The sequence below is a fragment of the Heterodontus francisci genome, chromosome 28, assembly GCF_036365525.1.
Source record: "Heterodontus francisci isolate sHetFra1 chromosome 28, sHetFra1.hap1, whole genome shotgun sequence".
Lineage (NCBI taxonomy): Eukaryota > Metazoa > Chordata > Chondrichthyes > Heterodontiformes > Heterodontidae > Heterodontus > Heterodontus francisci.
In genome coordinates, this window is record NC_090398.1 from 61757035 (window position 1) to 61780954 (window position 23920).

General features: G+C 44.3%; 1 non-coding gene across 1 annotated transcript; it reads left to right on the forward strand.

Annotated features, from left to right (window-relative positions):
• The first annotated feature begins 18460 nt into the window (after positions 1 to 18460).
• trnap-ugg (transfer RNA proline (anticodon UGG)) lies at positions 18461 to 18534 on the forward strand. Its single transcript has one exon. It is a non-coding gene; the product is annotated as a tRNA-Pro (tRNA).
• The last annotated feature ends 5386 nt before the right edge of the window (positions 18535 to 23920 follow it).

A 23920-nucleotide genomic window follows, 5' to 3' on the forward strand; every position in this document is an offset into this window, starting at 1 on the left:
TTCAGCCATTTCTTGATTTTCGTTTTATTCATTCATGGGATATGGGCGACGCTGGCCAGGCCAGCATTTATTGCCCATCCCTAATTGCCCTTGAGAAGGTGGTGGTGAGCTGCCTTCTTGAACCGCTGCAAATATCATGTGGAGTGAATTGGATTAGCTGAAGATTGGCATCTGTGATGCTGGGGACCTCAGGAGGAGGCCGAGATGGATCATCAACTTGGCACTTCTGGCTGAAGGTGCTCGCAAATGATTCAACCTTGTATTTTGCACTGATATGCTGGTCTCCCCGATCATTAAGGATGGGAATATTTGTGGAGCCTTGACCTCCTGTTAATTGTTTAATTATCCACCACCATTCAGGTCTGGATGTGGCAGGACTGCACTGCTTTGATCTGATCTGTTGGTTGTGAGATCGCTTAGCTCTGTCTATTGCATGCTGCTTCCAGTGTTTGACATGCAAGTAATTCTGTGTTGTAGCTTCACCAGGTTGACACCTCATTTTTAGGTCTGCTTGGTGCTGCTCCTGACATGCCCTCCTGCACACTTCATTGAACCACTCTTGCTCCCTTGGCTTGATGGTAATGGTAGAGTGAGGGATATGTCAGGCCATGAGGTAACATATTGTGTTTAAATACAATTCTGCTGCTGCTGATGGCCCACAGTGCCTCATGGATGCCCAGTTTTGAGCTGCCAGATCTGTTCATTTCTTCCCTCAGAAATAATTGGAAAACAAATTCCTCAGGAATGCATGAACTAAATAAAAAGGAGAGAGAAATAAATACTGACAAAATAGATGGCAGCATTTGGAAGGTAAAAAGATTTCAGTTTTATTATTGATGAGTGAGAGGAATATATCACACTTTGGGGCTTCTGGAAGTGGATTTCCTGATAATCTGGGGAATTGATGGGAAGCTGCTTCATGGTTGGTGGAACAAATTCCCGCCCTTGGGGTGGAGCCAACAGCTGCATCCGTCCAATAACAGACAGAGTAGAAGTACTGTATCAGGTCTTGTTCGCTCAGTTGGTAGAGCATGAGACTTTTAATCTCAGGGTCTTGGATTTGAGACCCTTGTTGTGTGGTTGTTCTTCCCTTTTTCAGTCTTCATCGGCAGAGAGTTCAATGAGTGTTTGAAATTAAATTCAACAACATCACCAGATTTCAAATGCCCCCCCCCCAGTGTAGTTGACAGGACCCTCAACCACTGCCCTCCGCCTTCCCCTCCCTCCCAGAACTGCGACAGGGTTCCCCTTGTCCTCACTTTCGACCCCACCTGCCTCCACATCCAAAGGATCATCCTCCACCATTTCCGCCACCTCCAGCGTGATGCCACCACCAAACGCATCCTCCCCTCCCCTGTCAGCATTCTGAAGGGTTTGTTCCCTCCACGACAGCCTGGTCCACTCCTCCATTACCCCAACACCTCGTCCCCTTCCCAAGGCACCTTCCCATGCAATCGCAGGAGATATAATACCTGCCCTTTTCCCTCCTCTCTGCTCATTATCCAAAGCCCGATACACTCTTTTCAGGTGAAGCAGCGATTTATTTGTACTTCTTTCAATTATGTATACTGTATTCACTGCTCACAATGCAGTCTCCTCTAAACCGGGGAGACCAAACGCAGATTAGGTGGAACACCTCTGCTCAGTGCGAAAGCATGACCCTGAGCTTCTGGTTGCTTGCCATTTCAACACTGCCCTCTGCTCTCATGTCAACATTTCTGTCTTTGGCCTGTTCCAGTGTTCCAGTGAACATCAACACAGGCTCGAGGAGCAGCACCTGACCTTTCGATTCAGCACTCTACAGCCTTGTGGACTGAACATTGAGTTCAATAACTTCAGAGCATGACTGCTGTCAGGCAACCACAAGCATTAACACACTCTTTGCCTTTGTCCCAGGACAGCTTTGTTATTTAATCTCTCCTGCCCTCTGCCCTATCAAACAACTTCCCCTTTGTTCTCTCGCACACATCCCTCCCCTTCACTTGTTTAAAACCTAATTCTTTTTTAACCTTTGTCTGTTCTGATGAAAGGTCACAGACCTGAGATGTTTTCTCTGTTTCTCTCTCCACAGATGCTGCCAGACCTACTGAATATTTCGAGCACTTTTTGTTTTTATTTCAGATTTCCAGCATCTGCAGTATTTGGCTTTTATTATGTCAGAAAGTCTTTCCTTGATTCAGGACTCTTACCTCTCTCCAGAATCTCTCTGCTAAAGATTGAACTTTATCTCATTTCACTCACAGCTCAGGGTCAGTGCTGCTCAGTGGGACTTCTGGCTGTCTCCCACTTCACAATCCATCAGTACTGAGAAAACAATGGGGAATATTACTCACATGTTGTGTTCTGTAACTTTTTACAAACACTTTAATGTATATATTGTCTTCCAAAGCAGTGACAGAATGGTGGCTTTAGTGTGTTGTTGAAATAGCTTTGTTGAGTTCGTGCTGTACTAACAGTTAAACAGTTCTTGGTTCAATCCCAGGTTTTGGCACTTTCAACCTCTCCTGTGTCTTTTTCTTTGGCTCCAATGGTCAAGCTGCATGATTTACTCTGAAATTAGCACCAGAGAACCAAGGCACCAGCGAGCATGAGGAGCTGAAATAAGCACAGATCAAATCCACTTAATATTTCTGACTGAAGATGGTTGCAAATGCTTCAGCTTCATCTTTTGCACTGACGTGCTCAGCACCACCATCATTGAGGATGTGAATGTTTTTGGAGCCTCCTCATCTTGTTAGTTATTTAATTATCCACCACCATTCACGACTGGATGTGGCAGGACTGTGGAACTGTGATCTGATCCTGAGGGAGATATCCGTGCGTGGAGTGGCGGGATGTATGGAGAGTGATCCTGAAGAGGGTGTCCGAGACTGGAGTGGAAGCTTTCTGTGGAGGTACAGGAAGAGGCCATTCAGCCCCAGTGTTTTATAAAGGTTTAGCATAACTTATTTGCTTTTACTCTATGCCTCTATTAATAAAGCCAAGTGTCCTGTTTGCTCTTCGCAACCTTTTCAAACCTTGATCAAAAAAGATTGGTGTACATTGTCTCATTCTTCCTCCCAAACTGTATCACTTCACACTTCTCTGTGTAAAATTTTATCTGTTGTGTGAAAGCCCATTTTACCAGTGTGTTTAAGTTCCTCTGAAGTGCATTACTGTCACTGGCATAGGACGCAATTCCCGAGCATTCATTGATGCTATCTCCATGTCAAGAGCAATCTTACACGCTCGCTCAAATGTGGGATTTTGTGCGTTTAGTATCTTTTCTCATCCGCCAATATAAGCACAAATCTGTCTCATAATGTACGATCTAAGAATGTGTCAAAGTTGCAATGTAGTGATAAATTCTTCAGTGCCACAATGTACTCACCAACTGTTTGACTACTTTATGCTTTCTCATTCCAAATTTGTAGATTTCCGTAATCTCGCGTGTCTTCGGGTTGAGCCTCACTTCAGCGAAGAAACAGAAAATTATGATTCAAAGATTACACTGTCAATTATTCACTTCTCTGTCTTCTCCTGAACTTCGAGTTCAGATTTGTTTGTGATGTTGAGTCACACGTTAAGACAGCACAGTTTTTGTCTTTGTGAAGGAAGTGATTTGGGAATGGCTGTTTGAAACTGTCGCTTCTTGCACAGAAATTCAGTGCAAATACTCAATCACCCACAATTTCCTCGAAAGAAATTTGTTCACAATCGCATTCGACATGGAAACTGCTTCAGCATTAATCTCACTGAAGCAGAGTGTGACCATGTTGTATGTTTCAGAGTGTTGGTGCCGTTATGTGTCACTTTTAACCGAGACTGGGACACAACGCAAGGTTGATCCAAGGTTGGAATATATTATCATTCAGGAGCAAGAAAAATCGAAAGGAACTATATAAGAAAACCCAGTGTCCAGATTTGCTCTTACCTTCCAAGAGTGGAGAGGCGAGGAGCAGAGCGGACCTGTGGGGGGAACACCGGGAGCGGAGCCTGTAAATTGACCCCGAGGATCGAGGCCCAGTCTCTTACCTTCCGGGAGCGGAGAGCAGTCAAACCTCTTCCAATGCGCCGGAATATTGAACAAAAAAGGCAAACAGTGACATCAGAGGAGAGCTGCAAGCGGATTGGTTGGTAAGTAGCAGCTGTTTGAATATCTTAAAAAATAAGGGGAAAGTTGTTTTTTTTTGTTGGAAAAAAAACCTCTGGTGATAAGGTGAGTACTGCTAAAGTGTTCTTTTTTTCAGGACTTTAGATTGTAGTGGGTAGAACAATTACCCTAGTATAATTAGTATTTTTTAATGAAGGCAGTAACTAATTAACCTAAGGGTAAGTCATGACAGGAGAGCTCAGCCCCGTGATTTGCTCCTCCTGAGCTTTGAGGGAAATCAGGGACGCTTCCAGTGTCCCTGGTGACCATGTCTGCAGGAAGTGTATCCAGCTGCAGCTAGTGGCTACCCGCATTACGGAACTGGAGCTGCAGGTGGATTTACTGTGGAGCATCCGCGATGCTGAGGACGTTGTGGATAGCATGATTAGTGAGGTGGTCACAATGCAGGTAATGGCTGCACAGGCAGAAAAGAGATGGGTGACCAACAGACGGAGTAGCAGATGGTGCAGGAGTCCCCTGTGGCCATCCCCCTCTCAAACAGATATACAGCTTTGGATACTGTTGCGGCGGGATGACCTCCCAGGGGAAAGCAGCAACAGCCAAGTTTGTGGCACCACGGAGGAAAAGTGTTGCAAGAGCTATACTGATGGGGATTCTATAGTAATGGGTGCAGATTGGCGTTTCTGTGGCCACAAACGAGACTCCAGGATGGTATGTTGCCACCCTGGTGCTATGGTCAAGGATGTCTCGGAGCGGCTGCAGGACATTCTGAAAGGGGAAGGTGAGCAGCCAGAGTTCGTGGTCCATATTGGTACTAACGACATAGGCAGGAAGAGAGATGAGGTCCTGCAAAGTGAATATAGGGAGTTAGGCAGAAGGTTAAAAAGTAGGACCTCTAGGGTTGTAATCTCAGGATTATTCCACGTGATAGTGAGGGTAGGAATAGGAGGATAAGGCAAATGAATGCGTTGCTGAAGACTGGCGAAGGCGGGAGGGCTTCAGCTACTTGGATTATTGGGATCTCTTCTGGTGCAGAGGTGACCTGTACAAGAAGGATGGGTTGCATCTGAACTGGAGGGGGACCAATATCCTTGCAGAGAGGTTTGCTAGTACTAATCAGGAGGGTTTAAACTAGTCTTGCAGGGGGTGGGATCTAAAGTAGTAATCTCTCAGATGAGATGGTTGTGGCAAATGTAGAGGTTAAAGCAAGCAAGTCCAGTAGGCAGACTGGGCAGGGGCAGGACAGGGAGCGTGGAAGGTCTGGTAGGCTAAACTGCATTTACTTTAATGCAAGAAGCCTTACAGGTAAGGCAGATGAACTCAGAGCATGGATCGGTACATGGGATTGTGATATTGTAGCTATTACGGAAACGTGGTTGAGGGATGGGCAGGACTGGCAGCTCAATGTTCCAGGGTACCGAAGCTTTCGACGTGACAGAGGTGGAGGTAAGAGAGGAGGGAGAGTTGCACTATTGATTAGGGAGGACATCACAGCAGTACTTAGAGAGGATATCCGGGGGGGAATGTCCAGCGAGGACCTGTGGGTAGAAGTTAGAAATAAGAAAAGGGTGATCACTTTGATGGGATTATACTATAGGTCCCCCAATAGTCAGAGGGAAGTGGAGGAGCATATATGTAGGGAAATCACAGATAGGTGTAGGAATTATAGGGTTGTAATAGTAGGTGATTTTAACTTCCCTAACATTGACTGGGACTGCCTTAGTGCTCAGGGATCAGATGGGGAAGAATTTGTTAAATGTGTCCAGGATAGTTTTCTGAAGCAGTATATGGATGGTCCTACTAGAGAAGGGGCTACACTCGACCTCCCCTTAGGAAATGAGGATGGGCAGGTGGTTGATGTGCCAGTGGGGGAGCACTTTGGGACCAGTGACCATAACTCTATTAGTTTCAAGATAGTTCTGGAAAAGGATAGGACTGGTCCTCAGGTTGAAGTCCTAAATTGGGGGAAGGCTAATTTCGATGGCATCAGACAGGAACTCTCAAAAGTTGAATGGGAGAGGCTGTTTGCAGGTAAGTGGGAGGCTTTTAAAAATGAGATAGGAAGAGTTCAGGGCAGGCATGCTCCTGTTAGTTGGAAGGGTAAGCTGACAAGTTTAGGGAACCTTGGTTGACGAGGGATATTGAGGTCTGGTCAGGACAAAGAAGGAGGCATATGTCAGGTATAGGCAGCTGGGATCGAGCGACTCACTCGAGGAGTATAGGGAGACTACACTTAAGAAGGAAATTAGGTGGGCGAAAAGGGGCCATGGGATTTCCCTGGCACATAAGATAAAGGAGAATCCTAAAAGATTCTATAAGTATATTAAGAGTAAAAGGGTAGCTAGTTAGAGAGTAGGTCCCCTTAAGGATCAGTGTGGCAATCTATGTGTGGAGCCACGGGAAATGGGCGAGGTCTTAAATGAATATTTCTTATCCGTATTTACCGTGGAGAAGGTCATGGAAGCTAGTGAGTTCAAGGGAAGGAACACTGATATCCTGGAGCATATCAACATTACAAAGGATGAGGTGTTGGAGGTTTTGAAGTGCATTAAGGTGGATAAATACCCAGGGCCTGACCAGGTGTATCCTAGGATGCTATGGGAAGAAAGGGAGGAGATTGCTGGGGCCCTGGCAGAGATTTTTGTGTCATCGTTAGCCACGGGTGAGGTACCGGAAGACTGGAGGATAGCTAATGTTGTGCCTTTATTAAGAAGGGCAGAAGGGATAAGCTAGGAAACTACAGGCCGGTGAGTCTTACATCAGTGGTGGGAAGGTTATTGGAAGGGATTCTGAGAGACAGAATTTATATGCTTCTGGAAAGGCATGGTCTGATTCGCGATAGTCAGCATGGCTTTGTGCGTGGGAAATCATGTCTCACGAATTTGATTGAGTTTTTCAAGGAAGTGACCAAGAGGATTGACGAGGGCAGGGCGATGGATGTTGTCTACATGGACTTTAGCAAGGCCTTTGACAAGGTCCCACTTGGTAGGCTGGTCCAGAAGGTTCGAACAAATGGGATCCAGGATGAGCTCGCAAATTGGATGCAAAATTGGCTTGGTGATAGGAGGCAGAGGGTGGTAGTGGACGGTTGTTTTTCAGATTGGAGGCCGGTGACCAGTGGTGTGCCGCAGGGATCGGTGCTGGACCCCCTGTTGTTTTTCATATATATGAATGACTTGGATGTGAATGTAAGGGGCATGATTAGTAAGTTTGCAGAAGACACCAAAATTGGTGGTATAGTGGACAGTGAAGAAGGTTGTCTAAGGTTACAACAGGATATAGATCAACTGGGAAAGTGGACAAGGGCTTGGCAAATGGAATTTAATGCAGACAAGTGTGAAGTGATGCATTTTCTGAAGTTAAGCCAGGGCAGGACATATACAGTGAATGGCAGGGCTCTGGGGAGTGTTGTTGAGCAGAGAGACCTTGGTGTGCAAGTACATAGTTCCCTGAAAGTGGCAACACAGGTAGACAGGGTGGTGAAGAGGGCGTATGGCATGCTTGCCTTCATCAGCCGAGGCATTGAGTACAAGTGTTAGGACGTCATGTTACAGTTATACATAACGTTGGTTAGGCCATATTTGGAGTACTGTGTGCAGTTCTGGTTGCCGCATTACAGGAAAGATGTGATTAAGCTAGAAAGGGTGCAGAAAAGATTCACAAGGATGTTGCCTGGTTTGGAGGGCATGAGTTATCAAGAGAGATTGGACAGGCTGGGTCTGTTTTCCCTGGAGCGAAGAAGGCTGAGAGGAGACATGATAGAGGTATATAAAATTATGAAAGGCATAGATAGCATAGATAGCCAGAGTCTGTTTCCCATGGGAGGGGTGACTAAAATTAGAGGGCATAGATTTAAGGTGAGAGGGAGGAGGTTTAAAGGGGATCAAAGGGGTAAATTTTTCACATAAAGAATCGTGGGTATCTGGAATGAGCTGCCTGAGGAGGTGGTGGAGGCAGGAACAGTAGTGACAATTAAGAGGCATCTAGACAGGTACTTGAATGAGCAAGGCAGAGAGGGATATGGAATTAATGCAGGCAGGTGGGATTAGTATAGATAGGCATTATGGTCGACATGGATGCGGTGGGCCGAAGGACCTGTTTCTATGCTGTACGACTCTAAGACGATTTGAGAATCTGAAGATCCGTTTGGGGAAAGCGAATCAGAGCAGAATGAAGGGTGAACTGTCCGACTGACCAGAAGAGATGAAGACACAGCTCAGTCAGCACGTTCCCCTGGTTTATGATGCTGGAATATTTCTCACACAGAAATTATTCAACCCAATGACAAACATTCTTACAGCTGATAATTTATGCGACTGATTTAAGGACTGTCTCTCATGTGGTCACCGAGTGACGGTGAAAAGATATTAAACTTTGTTCCATTCAGTCCAGCTGCGATGAACTTTGAATGTTTCCGCCTTTTATAAACATTATTTGAAGGGTCTCGGTAACAGTATTCAGTGTTGATGAGAGTGGGGTCTGGGTGAGCAGCTGCTGAGTGTGACAGGGTCAGGACTGGATGCAGGAAGTTCTCTGACAGTCTCTCTCTCTCTCTCTCTGATGGGTTTGAGTTGATTTACAACTGGCAGCTGTTGGTGTTTCGATAAATGAAGGAAGTTCTCTAACCATTTTTTGGACAGACAGTGTAGCATAAGAATGTAAAGGGTTAATGCTGAAGACAGTGGGATCAACCTCTCCCACTGTCAGAGTGATGATGTAACAGTCACATGAGATAAGATTTGGGAGAAGAGAGAGCCGCACCAAGGGTGCCAGCTTAGGAGGCTTGATGAGTGTGTATATAGTATTGTGTAAATTAGAAAAGAGTTCTTAGTTCTTTCAGCAGGAAATGTGTCCAGATAATATTGAGAAACGCACAATTTTATTATTCAGGAGTCGGAACACAGATATTAATTCCAAGTGACAGTTCTGGGTTTATTTCACAAAAAAAGTAGTGAATAATATTGCTCACTGATTGAAAGCCCCCAGTGAGGAGACAGTTAAACAGGTGATCTGTTGGGGCATCCTTCAATCCAAGGTTTCGGCAGCATTTAATCTCCCTTTTTGGTGAAATTCTCTGTTATTTGCAACTTTTTTATCCAGCTTTGATGGGCAAGTGAAAAAACTGAAAAAAGTAAACAGTTCCATCCTTTCTTTTCTTCCTTCTTCCCTTCTTTCCATCAGTTTCTCTTTTCTGTCCCAGATCAATATAATGATGAGAATCCCAATTTAATCTGTTGTTTCTGGTGTTTTATCCATTCCAATTAAAATTCAACATTCCAGTCAAATCTATTTGTTTTTCCACAGTGTCTCTCCATGTGTTTTATTCTGTTGTATTCTCTCACAGTCTGTTTGATGATCAATGTTACATCTCACTCTCTGTTCTGGTGAAGATCAGAAGCAGTAATATCTGTTTGCGCCACCTGACAAGTCGGCTGAGGCTGTGTCTCTCTGATCATGTGGAGTTAAAGCAATTCTTCCAGTCAGTTCAGTTGTCATTTCATGAGAAATTAGAAGTCATCATGACATCGTCAGTGACCTAATGGTTCAGGTGTCTGAGTGATGTCGATCATGATGTGATCAAATGTTTGTATGTTCCAGTCTTTCCGTGGTGAGTTTTCACACTGAGTAGAAATGTGTTGGACATGGTCTGGAATGTTTCACACCGCTCCATTCCCAACAGGCCATGACCTGATGTGATGGAAATTTCATTTACTTACAGAAGCTACATTTCCATCATTGCACATCTGTCTGCACAGTCAGGATCTGAGCTGAAGGTGACCATCACACCAAAACAGTTGACAAGGTGGCGGAGAGGTTAACATGATGGATTGTTAATCTATTGTGCTTTGTGCGTGTGGGTTCAAATCCCATCCTTGTTGTTAGTTTATGAACTGTCTAGTGCATTGTTGTTTCCAGGGGGGGAAATTCTGTGTTAAGTCAGCCTGGAAACCTGTTCTTGTCAATATCTTGGCGGCGCAGTGGTTAGCACTGCAGCCTCACAGCTCCAGCGACCTGGGTTCAATTCCGGGTACTGCCTGTGTGGAGTTTGCAAGTTCTCCCTGTGTCTGCGTGGGTTTTCTCTGGGTGCTCTGGTTTCCTCCCACATGCCAAAGACTTGCAGGTTGATAGGTTAATTGACCATTATAAATTGCCCCTAGTATAGGTAGGTGGCAGGGAAATATGGGGATGTGGTAGGAATATGGGATTGGTGTAGGATTAGTATAAATGGGTGGTTGATGGTCGGCACAGACTCGGTGGGCCGAAGGGCCTGTTTCAGTGCTGTATCTCTGAACTAAATATCTAGAAGGTTATTCCAGAATTGTTTATACTTAATTAAAATTGAGACAGACAATTGGAATTCTTCACCAAATTGGACTGGAATGAAGATCAAATTGGGATCACGAAAAGGAGGAAGATTTTTTCCCTCCCTCCCTTCCTTCCATCTTTACTTTCTCTGGATTTACACCAAATGAAAGACTAACGGGAAAAGCAAACGGCGAGGGAGCGGGAGCAGAACATTATCCTTTGGCAAGAAATTTATTTTCAAATCTTCTTGATAGATTAAGTGAGTGAGCAATGCTTTGGCAGATGGAGTTTAAAAGAGGGGTCATCTAGGACCTACGAAAGATAGATCAGAGTGTTTTTTATAAGGGGTGAGATGTTAGAAACTGGAGAAGCAGAGACCCGAGTGCTGAATCACTAAAAGCTAGTGGACTGGTAGAAAATAATGTGAAAGGCTAATGGAATCTGAAGATTGGAACTTATGTTGTAGTTATATAAAGCTCTGTGCTCCTGAAGTAAATGTCCAAGCCTGAATTGTGGGGAATCTGTGGAGAGTGATTTGGTTTTTATTCATTCTTGGGCGCGAGTATCGCTGATAAGTCTAGCATTTATTACCCATCCCTAATTGCCCTTGAGAATGTAGTGGTGAGCTGCCTTCTGGAACCACTGCAGTCCATATGGTGTAGGAACACCCACAGTGCTATTGCAGAGGGAGTTCCAGGATTGTGACCCAACAATAGCGAAGAAATGGCGATATAGTTCCATGTCAGGATGTTGAGTGACTTGGAGGGGAAACTGCAGATAGTGAGTTCCCATGCATCTGCTGCCCTTGTCCTTCGAGGTGGTAGTGGTCACGGGCTTGGAAGGTGCTGTTGAAGGATACTTGGCAAGTTACTGCAGTTCATATGGAGATGGTACACACTGCAGCCACTGTGTATTGGTGGTGGAGGAAGTGAATGTTTAAGGTGGTGGGTTAGGTTCTGATCAAGTGGGATGCTTTGTCCTGGATGGTGTTGAGCTTCTTGTGTGTTGTTGAGTGAGGTGTATTCCATCACACTCCTGACTTGTGCCTTGTAGATAGTGGACAGGTTTTGGTTTATCAGGAGGTGAGATACTTGCTGCAGAATTCCCAATCTCTGACCTATGCTTATGGCCGCAGCATAGATGTGACTGGTCCAGTTTAGTTTCTGGTCAATGGTAACCCCCAAGATGTTTATGGTGAGGGATTCAGCGATGGTAATGCTGCTGAATATCAAAAGGTGGATGGTTTGATTTTCTCTCATTGGAGATGTTCACTGCTTGGCACTTGTGTGGCCAGAAGGTTGCTTGTCACTTATCAGCTGAAGCCTGAACGTTGTATCGGTCTTGCTGCTTGTGGGCACAGACTGCTTCAGTATCTGAGGAATTGTGAATCAGCAGGGAACATTCCCGCTTCTGACTCTTCTGAGTCAACAATGAAACAGCTGAGGATGTCTGGACCTAGGACACTACCCTGAGAAACTCCTGAGGCAATGTCCTGGGCTGAGATGATTGGCCTCCACTAACCACAACCATCTTGCTTTGTGCGAGGTACGACTCCACCAAGTGGAGAGTTTTCCCCCGATTCCAATTGACTTCAATTTTGCTCGGGATCCTTGATGCCACACTCACTCAAGGGCAATCACTCTCACCTCTCCTCTGGAATTCCACTCATTCGTCTCTGTTTGAACCAATCTGCAATGAGGTTATAAGAACAGAAGAACAGAAGAAATAGTAGCAGGAGTAGGCCATTTTGCCCCTCGAGCCTGCTCCGCCATTCAATAGGATCATGGCTGACCTGATCATGGCCTCACTCCCACTTTCTTCCTGCTCCCCATAACCCTTGACTTCCTGGTAGATAAAAGTCTATCGAACTCAGTCTGGAAGACATTCAATGATCCAGCCTCCATTGCTCTCTGCGCTAGAGAATTCCAAAGATTAATGAATCTCTGAGAGAAGAAATTCCGCCTCATTTCCTTCTTAAATGGAAAACCCCTAATTCTGAAACCGTGTCCCTGAGTTCTAGATTCCACCATGAGGGGAAACATCCTCTCAGCATCTACCCCGTCAAGCCCCCTCAGAATCTTATATGTTTCAATACGATCACCTATCATTTTTTCTCAGTTCCAATGAGTACAGGTCCAGCCTGCTCAACTCTCCTCATAAGACAACCCCTTCATTACAGGAATGAATCCAGTGAACCTTCTCTGAATTGCCTCCACTGCAAGGATATCCCTCCTTAAATAAGGAAACCAAAACTGTACACGGTACTCCAGGTGTGTTTTCACCAACACCCCTGTACATTTGCAGCAAGACTTCTCTACTTTTGTCCTCCATTCCCCTTGAAATAAAAGGTAACATTCCATTTGCCTTCCTAATTATTTGCTCTACCTGCATGCCAACTTTTAGTGATTCATGTACAAGGACACCCAGATCCTTCTGCACCGTAGCATTCTGTAGTCTCTTGCAATTTAAGTAATATTTTGCTTTTCCATTCTTCCTCCCAAAGTGGATAACCTCACATTTTCCCATATTATAGTCTACCTGCTAGTATTTGCTTGGAGCCGAGAGACCCTGGCAGAACCTAAACTGAGCATCGATGAGAAGATTATTGCCAAGTGTGTGGTGCTTGATCGCACTGTTGATGACATCTTCCATCACTTTGCTGATGATTGATAGTGGACTGATGGAGTGGTAATTGGTCAGATTGCATTTGTCCAGATTTTTTTTATGGAGAGGGCACACTTGGGCAATTTTCCACATTGTCGAGTAGATGCCTGTGTTGTAGCTCTACTGGAACAGCTTGGCTGAGAGTGCAGCTAGTTCTGGAGCACAAGTCTTCAGTACTAGAGCCGGAATGTTGTTAGGGTCCATAGTCTTTGCTGTATCGAGTGCCTTCATCTGTTTCTTACTATCATGTGGAATGAATCGAATTGGCTGAAGACTGGAAACTGTGATGCTGGGGACCTCAGGAGGCCGAGATGAATCATCCACTGAGCAATCTCTGACAGAAGATTGTTAGAAATGCTTCAGCTTTGGCTCCAACATCATTGAGGATGGGATAAAAGCAAAATACTGCGGATGCTGGAAATCTGAAACAAAAACAAGAAATGCTGGATTCACTCAGCAGGTCTGGCAGCATCTGTGGAAAGAGAAGCAGAGTTAACGTTTCGGGTCAGTGACCCTTCTTCGGAACTGACAAACATTAGAAAAGTCACAGATTATAAACAAGTGAGGTGGGGGTTGGGCAAGAGATAACAAAGGAGAAGGTGCAGATTGGACCAGGCCACATAGCTGACCAAAAGGTCACGGAGCAAAGGCAAACAATATGTTGATGGTGTGTTGAAAGACAAAGCATTAGTAAGATTAGGTGTGAATATACTGAATAATGAACATCAGCAAGTGCAAACCTGAAGAAAAACAACCTGAAAAAACAGTGGGTAAGCAAACTGAACAAACTAAGATGAAATGAAATAAATGCAAAAAAAGAATGCGAAAAATGTAAAAAGGAATGCAAAAAAAAAGGAAGAAAAATAACTAAAAATGACTAAAAATGAAAGTAAAGTGGGGGGCTGTCATGCTCTGAAATTATTGAACTCAATGTTCAGTCCGGCAGGCTGTAGTGTGCCTAATCGGTAGATGAGATGCTGTTCCTCGAGCTTGCGTTGATGTTCACTGGAACACTGCAGCAATCCCAGGACAGAGATGTGTGCATGAGAGCAGGGGGGAGTGTTGAAATGGCAAGCAACCGGAAGCTCAGGGTCCTGCTTGCGGACTGAGCGGAGATGTTCCGCAAAGCGGTCACCCAGTCTGCGCTTGGTCTCCCCAATGTAGAGGAGACCACACTGTGAGCAGCGAATACAGTATACTACATTGAAAGAAGTACAAGTAAATCGCTGCTTCACCTGAAAGGAGTGTTTGGGGCCTGGGATCGTGAGGAGAGAGGAGGTAAATGGGCAGGTATTACACCTCCTGCGATTGCAAGGGAAGGTGCCCTGGGACGGGGACGAGGTGGTGGGGGTAATGGAGGAGTGGACCAGGGTGTCGCGGAGGGAACGATCCCTTCGGAATGCTGACAGGGGAAGGGAGGGGAAGATGCGACTGGTAGTGGCATCACGCTGGAGGTGGTGAAAATGGCGGAGGATGATCCTTTGGATATGGAGGCTGGTGGGATGAAAAGTGAGGACAAGGGAAACCCTGTCACGGTTCTGGGAGGGAGGGGAAGGGGTGAGGGTAGAGGTGCGGGGAATGGGTCGGACACGGTTGAGGGCCCTGTCAACCACAGTGGGGGGAAATCCTCGGTTGAGGAAAAAGGAGGTCATATCAGAAGCACCGTCATGGAAGGTAGCATCATCAGAGCAGATGCGTCGGAGACGGAGAAACTGGGAGAATGGAATGGAGTCCTTACAGGAGGTAGGGTGTGAAGAAGTGTAGTCGAGGTAGCTGTGGGAGTCAGTGGGCTTATAATGGATATTGGTAGACAACCTATCCCCAGAGATGGAGACACAGAAGTCGAGGAAGGGAAGGGAAGTGTCAGAGATGGACCATGTAAAGGTGAGAGAAGGGTGGAAATTAGAAGCAAAGTTGATAAAGTTTTCGAGTTCGGGGCGGGAGCAGGAAACGGCACCGATACAGTCATCAATGTACCGGAAAAAGAGTTGGTGGAGGGGGCCTGAGTAGGACTGGAACAAAGAATGCTCGACATATCCCACAAAAAGACAGGCATAACTAGGATCCATGCGGGTACCCATAGCGACACCTTTTACTTGAAGGAAATGCATGGAGTTGAAGGAGAAGTTGTTCAATGTGAGAACAAGTTCAGCCAGGCGGAGGAGGGTGTTGGTGGATGGGGACTGGTTGGGCCTCTGTTCCAGGAAGAAGCGGAGAGCCTCAAACCATCCTGGTGGGGGATGGAGGTGTAGAGCGATTGGACGTCCATAGTGAAGAGGAGGCGGTTGGGACCAGGAAACTGGAAATTGTCAAAATGACGGAGGGCGTCATTGACGTAGGGTGTTTTTCTTCAGGTTTGCACTTGCTGATGTTCATTATTCAGTATATTCACACCTAATCTGTACTAATGCTTTGTCTTTCAACACACCATTAACATATTGTTTGCCTTTGCTCCGTGACCTTTTGGTCAGCTATGTGGCCTGGTCCAATCTGCACCTTCTCCTTTGTTATCTCTTGCCCAACCCCCACCTCACTTGTTTATAATCTGTGACTTTTCTAATATTTGTCAGTTCCGAAGAAGGGTCACTGACCCGAAACGTTAACTCTGCTTCTCTTTCCACAGATGCTGCCAGACCTGCTGAGTGAATCCAGCATTTCTTGTTTTCGTGTCATTGAGGATGGGGATGTTTTTGGAGCATCCTCATCTCATCTGTCCACCTCCATTCATGACTGGATGTGGTCGGACTAAGGACCTGTGATCTGATCGTGAGGGAGATATCCTTGCATGGAGTGGTGGGATCTATGGAGAATGATCCTGACAAGTGTGTGTAAACCTGGAATGGAAGCTTTCTGTGGAGGTACAGGAGTAGGCCATTCAGACTCAGTATTTTATTAAGGTTTTTCATAACTTATTTACTTTTACTCTATGCCTCTATTAATAAAGCCAAGTGTCCTGTTTGCTCTTTGAAGCCTTTTCAAACCTTCTAAGATTGGTGTACATTGTCACTTTGTTCTTGCACCCACTTTAGAATTGTACCATTTCATTTATATGGCCTCTCCTTATTCTTCCTCCCAAATTGTATCTCTTCACAATTCTCTGTGTAAATTTTATCTGCCATGTGAAAGCCCATTTTCCAGTTTTTCTTTTAAGCTCCCCTGAAGTGTGTTACTATCACTGGCACAGGATGAAATTCCGGAGCATTCTTTGATGCTATCTCCATGGAAAGAGCAATCTGACACGCTAACTCAAATGTAGGATTTTGTGTGTTTAGTGTCTTTTCTCATTCACCAATATAAGCGCAAATCTGTCTCATAATGTACCGTCGAAGAATATGCCAAAGTTGCAATGTAGTGATAAATTCTTCAGTGCCACAATGTACTCACCAACTGTTTCACTACTTTTCTGCTTTCTGGTTCCAAATTTCTAGCTTGCCGTGATCTCTAGTGGCTTAGGGTTGAAATGTTCCTCTAACTTGGTGATGATTGTTTTGAATGGCACATCTTTTGCCTTGATAGGAGCAGGAAGCTTTGTTAGCTGGTCATACACTTCCAGGCTAATTTCCATTAGCAAAATTGCTTTCTTGCCCTCAAGAATTGCTTTATTCTGAGTCTTGACCTCTATATTTTCATCTTCACATTCCAATATGTTATTAGCTCTGAAAAACATTTCAATTCTTTCAATATATGAACTGAATGGTTCTCGAGCCCTCTCATATGTTCCGAGCCATGTATCCCATGGGTGTAGCCATATTTTCCCAAAATATCACTTTGAATCGGATGCACACTAAGACCCTGCGGCATCTCATTCAACTGAGGAGACAGTCTGTGGCCCAGGCTTCACACAATCCACCCAAAACCTCCACCATCCGAGCAGGTAGCTCACCAGGAGCTGGCTGATCTTGTTCACTGCAATCCCTGCTGCTGTTTGCTGCCAATATTTTCGGACTTTTATCTCATCCTCATCACCATTTTCTCTGATATACTCAGGGGGCATCAGCAGAGAAAATGTACACCAAGTGTGGGAAGTGCAAGGACGTGTTTATTTACATCATTACCTCATGAACATAATATACAAATACATTACATGTGTGAATCACATCTTGATCACTATTACCTTTATACCAGATGTGTCTGAATAAATGGAACCCCGTCACAATAAACACTGTCACCTTTCAATGTTTAGCGGAGAGGTTTGACGGCCTGGTGTGTGTGATTCCCACATTAATGTGTTTGTACAAAGTTTGGAGAAAGACGGAGATATGAATAATTTTTTGGGAAATCTTTAAGCATATCTCCATGTCTCTCACGCACAAAGAACTGCAAACACATGGATTCAGAAAGAACCTGAGTGCAAAATCAACAGAAAAAAACACAGCCAGAGAGACTTGCAATAACCTGTAGCTCAGTGAAAGTACATGATGTTATGGAAGGGACTTTGAATTTTTTTTTTGTGAATGTTATTTTGTTGAGGAAATTATAATCAAATTGAATAAATGTAAGACCAGTTCTTTTTCAAGAGGGCACTGAAAGTATTAATTTGACAACTATGTTGACAAGTTGTCATGACTCAAGTTAAATGTAGAACAGAAGCCCTGGTAACGGGGAAATGTGGACAGAGAAGTCAGTCGTGCCTCTTGATTGGACAAGCCCGGCAGCAGCAGCGCGCACCAAAGAGGGCAGAAAAATCGCAAGCTTTTGTTATTAGCAGTCATTGTGTTTTACCTTCTGGAGTGAGCAGCTGATAAAGTTAGCCAGAAGAAGTGTCTAGGAATGAGTGAAGACCGCAACCCACCTTGTTTTGCAGCAAATCTTGAAAAGACTCTGAGAAGTTCACTGTGTCAATTCGTCTCATATTCTGTTTTTGAAGAAAGCCTGTTAAAATTAATTCTCAACCCCGCCTCTAAATAAACTCTTCTAAAAGAACCTAGTGACCTGTGTACATGTACTCGGAAATTAGACTGCATGTCAATTTTGGAACAACATATCTCATCTGCTGTTTTCTTCAGAAATGAGCAAGTAATCAGTCCAAGTGTTTTTTTTTGTCTTTAACAGAGCCCTGAATTGCATAGAAAAATCCCATTTTTTCAGTATGTGTGTGTGCGTGTGTTCAGCTGAGGTAAGAAAGGGACTTCAAATGTTGGTTAAGGTAAAAAGGGAACTTTTAAAATTTCCACCTGTGTGTTTATGCTTTACTTCATGATTAGTTAAAACTTGTTCTATAAGAAACTGATAATTTTGTTGTTCATTAAGTGTCTTCTATTCTGGGAAAAATAGAGCATATGATTGACTGTATCAGTAAGTGGGAAAAGTTAAAATTTTTGTTGTGACCTGTGGAGAAGTGGGATGAGAATAAATAGTAACCACCTCAGATTTCAATTGCAGCAGCACTTGTGATCTGGCTCTACAGCTTAGTTGGTTAAAGCACCTGTCTTGGAAACAGGAGATCCTGGGTTCGATTCCCAGCGGAGCCTTAATTCATATTTACAATCTGCTTGAGAAGTTTCCGTATCAACATTTATGTCTGTGTCTTGTGAACTTCAACTGAGAATTCAAATTGCATGATGAATTTCATTCACAGGAGAAAACAGCCTTTGTGAAGGATGTGAGTTTGGAATGGCTCTTACTCCTCGTGCAGAAATTCAGTGCTGATATTTCAAAGGCAACTTCTTTGATACAAATTTGTTCAAAGTTGCATTCAACCTGGAAAAAGAGCTCGACCTTAATCTCACTGAAGGAAAGTGTGACCGTGTTGTATGTTTCAAAGTGTGTGTGTCATTATGTGTTGCTTGTAACTGGGACACGACACAAGTGGGAGGGTTGATCTGAGGTTTGGAATATTTCTCAGTCAGGAACAAGAAAAATCAAAGGAACCAAATAAGAAAACCATTGTCTCATGTGGTTACCGAGAAACGGTGAGGAGATATTAAACTTTGTTCTATTCAAAACAGCTGTGAACTTTGACCCTTCCTGCCTTTTCTCAACAGTATTTGAAGTGTCTCGGTAACAATGTTCAGTGTTGATGAGAGTGGGGTCTGGGTGAGCATCTGCTGAGTGTGACAGGGTCAGGACTGGATGCAGGAAGTTCTCTGACAGTCTCTCTCTCTCTCGCTGATGGGTTTGAGTTGATTTTCAACTGGGAGCAGCTGGTTTTTCGATAAATGAAGGAAGTTCCCTCTCCATTTTTTTCTGACAGACAGTGTAGTATAAGGATGTAAAGGGTTAATGCTGAAGACAGTGGGATCAATCACTCCCACTGTCAGAGTGATGATGCAACAGTCAAATGAGATGAGGTTTGGGAGAAGAGAGAGCAGCACCAAGGATGCCAGCTTCGGAGGCTTGATGAGTGTGTATATAGTATTGTGTAAATTAGAAAAGAGTTCTTAGTTCTTTCAGCTGGAAATGTGTCCAGAAAATATTGATAAAGTCACAATTTTATAATTCAGGAGTCGGAACACAGATATTAACTCCAAGTGACAGTTCTGGGTTCATTTAACAAAAGTAGAGAATAATATTACTCACTGCTTGAAATCCCCCAGTGAGGAGACAGTTAAACAGATGATCTGTTGGGGCATCCTTCGATCCAAGGTTTCGACAGCACTTAATCTCCCTTTCTGGTGAAATTCTCTGTTATTTGCAACTTTTTTTATCCAGCTTTGATGGGTGAGTGAAAAAACTGAAAAAAGTGAACAGTTCCATCCTTTCTTTTCTTTCTTCTTCCCTTCTTTCCATCAGTTTCTCTTTTCTGTCCCAGATCAATGAGAATCCCAATTTAATCTGCTGTTTTATCCATTCCAATCAGAATTCAACATTCCAATCAAATCTATTTGTTATTCCACAGTGTCTCTCCATGTGTTTTATTCTGTTGTATTCTCTCACAGTCTGATTGATGATCAATGTTACATCTCACTCTCTGTTCTGGTGAAGATCAGAAGCAGTAATATCTGTTTGCACCACCCACCAAGTCGGCCTGAGGCTGTGCCTCGCTGATCATGTGGAGTTAGGAAAATAGGAACATAGGAGCAGGAGTCGGCCATTCAGCCCATCGAGCCTGCCCCACCATTCAATATGATCATGGCTGATCGTCCACTTCAATGCCCTTTTCCCCACACTTTCCTCATATTCCCTTATGTCATTTGCATTTAGAAATTTGTCAATCTCCGCTTTAAACATACTCAATGACTCAGCTTCCACAGCCCTCTGGGTTAGAGCATTCCAAAGATTCACAAACCTCTGAGTAAAGAAATTTCTCTTCATCTCTGTCCTCAGCGGCTACTCCCTTATTTTGAAATTCCTTCCCTTGGTTCTCCACTCCCCAACCAGGGATCTTAGCTGCATCTACCCTGACTGTCGTTTAAGTATTTTGTAGGTTTCAATGAGATCACCTCCCATTCTTTGAAACTCTAGAGAATACAGCCCCAGTTTCTCCAACCTTTCTTCATACAACAGTCCCACCATCCCTGGAAGAAGTCTGATGAACCTTCGTTGAACTCCCTCCATGGCAATAATATCCTTCCTAAGGTAAGGAGACCAAAACTGTATTCCAAGTGTGGTCTAACCAAGTTTCTGTACAATTGAAGCAAGAATTCACGACTCCCGTACTCAAATCCTCTTGCGATAAAGGCTAACATACTATTAGCTTTCCTAATTGCTTGCTGCACCTGCATGTTAGCTTTCTGTGACTTATTGACATGGACACCCAGACCACCCTTATATTCTATACCTCAGCTAATAAAGGAAAGGATTCCATATACCTGCTGAACCACCTTATTGACCTGTCCTGCTACCTTCAGGGATCTGTGGACATTCACTCCAACGTCTCTCACTTCCTCTACACTGTTCAGTGTTCTCCCATTAATTGTGTATTCCTTTGCCTTTTTTGACCTCCCAAATGCATCACCTCACACTTGTCCAATTTGAATTCCACTTGCCACTATTCTCCCCACCTGACCAGTCTATTGATATCTTCCTGCAGTGTACAGCTATCCTCCTCCCTATCAACAACACGGACAATTTTCATGTCATCTGCAATCGACTTGATTATGCCCTCTACATTCATTTCCAAATCATTAATTTATACCACAAAAGGCAGGGAACCTAGTTCTGAGCCCTGTGGAACACCACTTGAAACAGACCTCGAGTTGCACAAACACCCGTACCCAATTCCTTCTTGTTTCCTGCCACCGAGTCTATTTTATGTCCAGCTTGCTACATTCCCCTGGATCCCATGTGCTTTTATTTTTTTTAACCAGTTTGTCATGTGGGACCTTGTCAAAAGTCTTGCTAAAATCCATGTAGGCCACATCAACTGCACTATCCTCACAATCCTCATTGTTACTTCTTCAAAAGATTCACTCAAGTTCGTCAGACAGGAGCTTCCCTGAACAAATCCATGCTGATGATACTTGATTAATCTGTGCCTTTCTAAGTGACAGTTTATCCTGTCTCTCAGAATTAATTCCAATAATTCACCCACTATTGAGGTTAGGCTGACTGGTCTTTAATTATTCGGTCTATCTCTTGCTTCCTTTTTCAACAATGGTGCAATGTTAGCAATAAAAACAAAATGTACTGCAAATACACAGCAGATCTGGCAGCATCTGTGGAGAGAGAAGCAAAGTTAACATTTCAGGTCAGTGACTTTTCATCAGAACAGATATGTTAACTTTGCTTCTCTCTCCACAGATGCTGCCAGACCTGCTGTGTATTTCCAGCACTAATAGTTTTTATTTCAGATTTCCAGCATCTGCAGAATTTTGCTTTTATTGCAGAGACCTCCAATCCTCTGACATCACACCTGTATCCAGTGAGGGATTGGAAACTGATGGTCAGACCTTCCACTATTTCCTCACTGGCTTCTTTTAACAGCCTGGGGTACATTTCATCCAGCCCTGATGATTTATCCACTTTCAAGGATGCTCATCCCATTTATACTTCTTCTCCCCCTCAGTTTATCATGTCCAATGCTTCACACTCCTTCTCCTTAATTATAATGTCTGCATCACCCCCTCATTTGTGAAGACAGTAAAGTATTCATTAACAAACATACCAACATCTTCAACCCTGACACATAGGTTACTTTTTAGTTCTTACATGGGCCCTACTTTTTCCTCTGTTGCCTCTTACTCCCATGTATTGAAGAAATATCTTTGAATTCGTTTTGATTTTGCTTGTCAAAATTCTTTCATGCTCTGTGTTTTTCACCACTGCTCCCAAATGCCTGTAGTCATGTCAAAGCACAACTTGTCAGAAGTGGGATTTAAACCCACCCCTCCAGAGAGCGTTGTGATCTGAATGCACCATTTCAGACTGCTTGACCATCCTGTCTACCCCATGTGGCTGCTTAATGCTGAGGTAGTTATCCATTCTTTGTGAAAGTATTTGTGAGATTGTGGAAATGTCTGGAAAAAAGACCAGCGGGAAAGCTCGGTCCAAGGCCAAGTCTCGCTCCTCCCAGGCTGGACTGCAGTTCGCGGTGGGTCCTGTTCACCGGCTCCTGAGAAAGGGTAACTATGAAGAGCGTGTGGGTGCGGGAGCCCCGGTCTATCTGGCTGCTGTGCTCGAGCATCTGACCGCTGAAATCCTAGAGCTGGCCGGTAACGCGGCCCGGGACAACAAGAAGACCCGCATCATCCCCAGACACCTGCAGCTGGCCGTCCGCAACGACGAGGAGCTCAACAAGCTGCTGGGAGGAGTGATCATCGCACAGGGCGGGGTGCTGCCTAATATCCAGGCCGTGCTGCTACCCAAGAAAACCAGCGCTCAGAGCTTCCAGAAAAAGGAAAGCGGCCAAAATGTCATCTAATAAACCAAAGGCTCTTTTCAGAGCCACCCACAGTCTCTGTGAAAGGGCAGATTACTGTCTAATTCCAGCATGGCAGTAACAGGACAGAATAAGATCTATTTAAAATGTTTAAGCAACTATTTCAGTGGCTTCTCACTGTCCCCCTGATCCCTGTGTGAAGGGGAATTACCAAAAGTCTAATTTATTCCTTTCCACACCAAGTTTGAGTTATTGGTCCCTTAAGGATTGCTGAATGGAGTCTTTTACCGCTAGTTCCAGATAAGAAGTGGGAAAAAAATGACAGGTTAAAACTGTGCGTAAAATAGCGCCAGGAATTTGTGGCGAAAATAGCGGAATAAACAAAGGTTTTTAAATGTTGGTGGAAAATATTTTACGAACAACTTTAAATAGATTTTCCAGTAATCGCTTCTTTCCGACACTGAAGTTGGCGCCTTTTGCAAATTCAAACTTTCTGCCAGGTTGACAATTTAAACCAATGTAATAAAAACAAGAAATGCTGGAACCACTCAGCAGGTCTGGCAGCATCTGTGGAACGAGAAGTAGAGTTAACGTTTTGGATCCGGAACTGTTCGCACCCACACTGTTTGGGATCATCTTTTCCCTGCTGCTCTCATATGCATTCAAGTCTTCAGAAGAAGGAATTTTCCTCCACACATGATCAGGTGGCAGGTTGTTCAACCTTGCCTGTCTAAGAGCGAAGACCAAAGTAGGGAAAGTCCTCATCAGGGAACTCCTCTTTGCTGACAATGCTGCATTAACATCTCACATTGAAGAGTGTCTGCAGAGTCTCATCGACAGGTTTGCGACTGCCTGCAACGAATGTGGCCTAACCATCAGCCTCAAGAAAACGAACATCATGGGACAGGACGTCAGAAATGCTCCATCCATCAATATCAGCAACCGCACTCTGGAAGTGGTTCAAGAGTTCACCTACCTAGGCTCAACTATCACCAGTAACCTGTCTCTCGATGCAGAAATCAACAAGCGCATGGGAAAGACTTCCACTGCTATGTCCAGACTGGCCAAGTGAGTGTGGGAAAATGGCACACTGACAC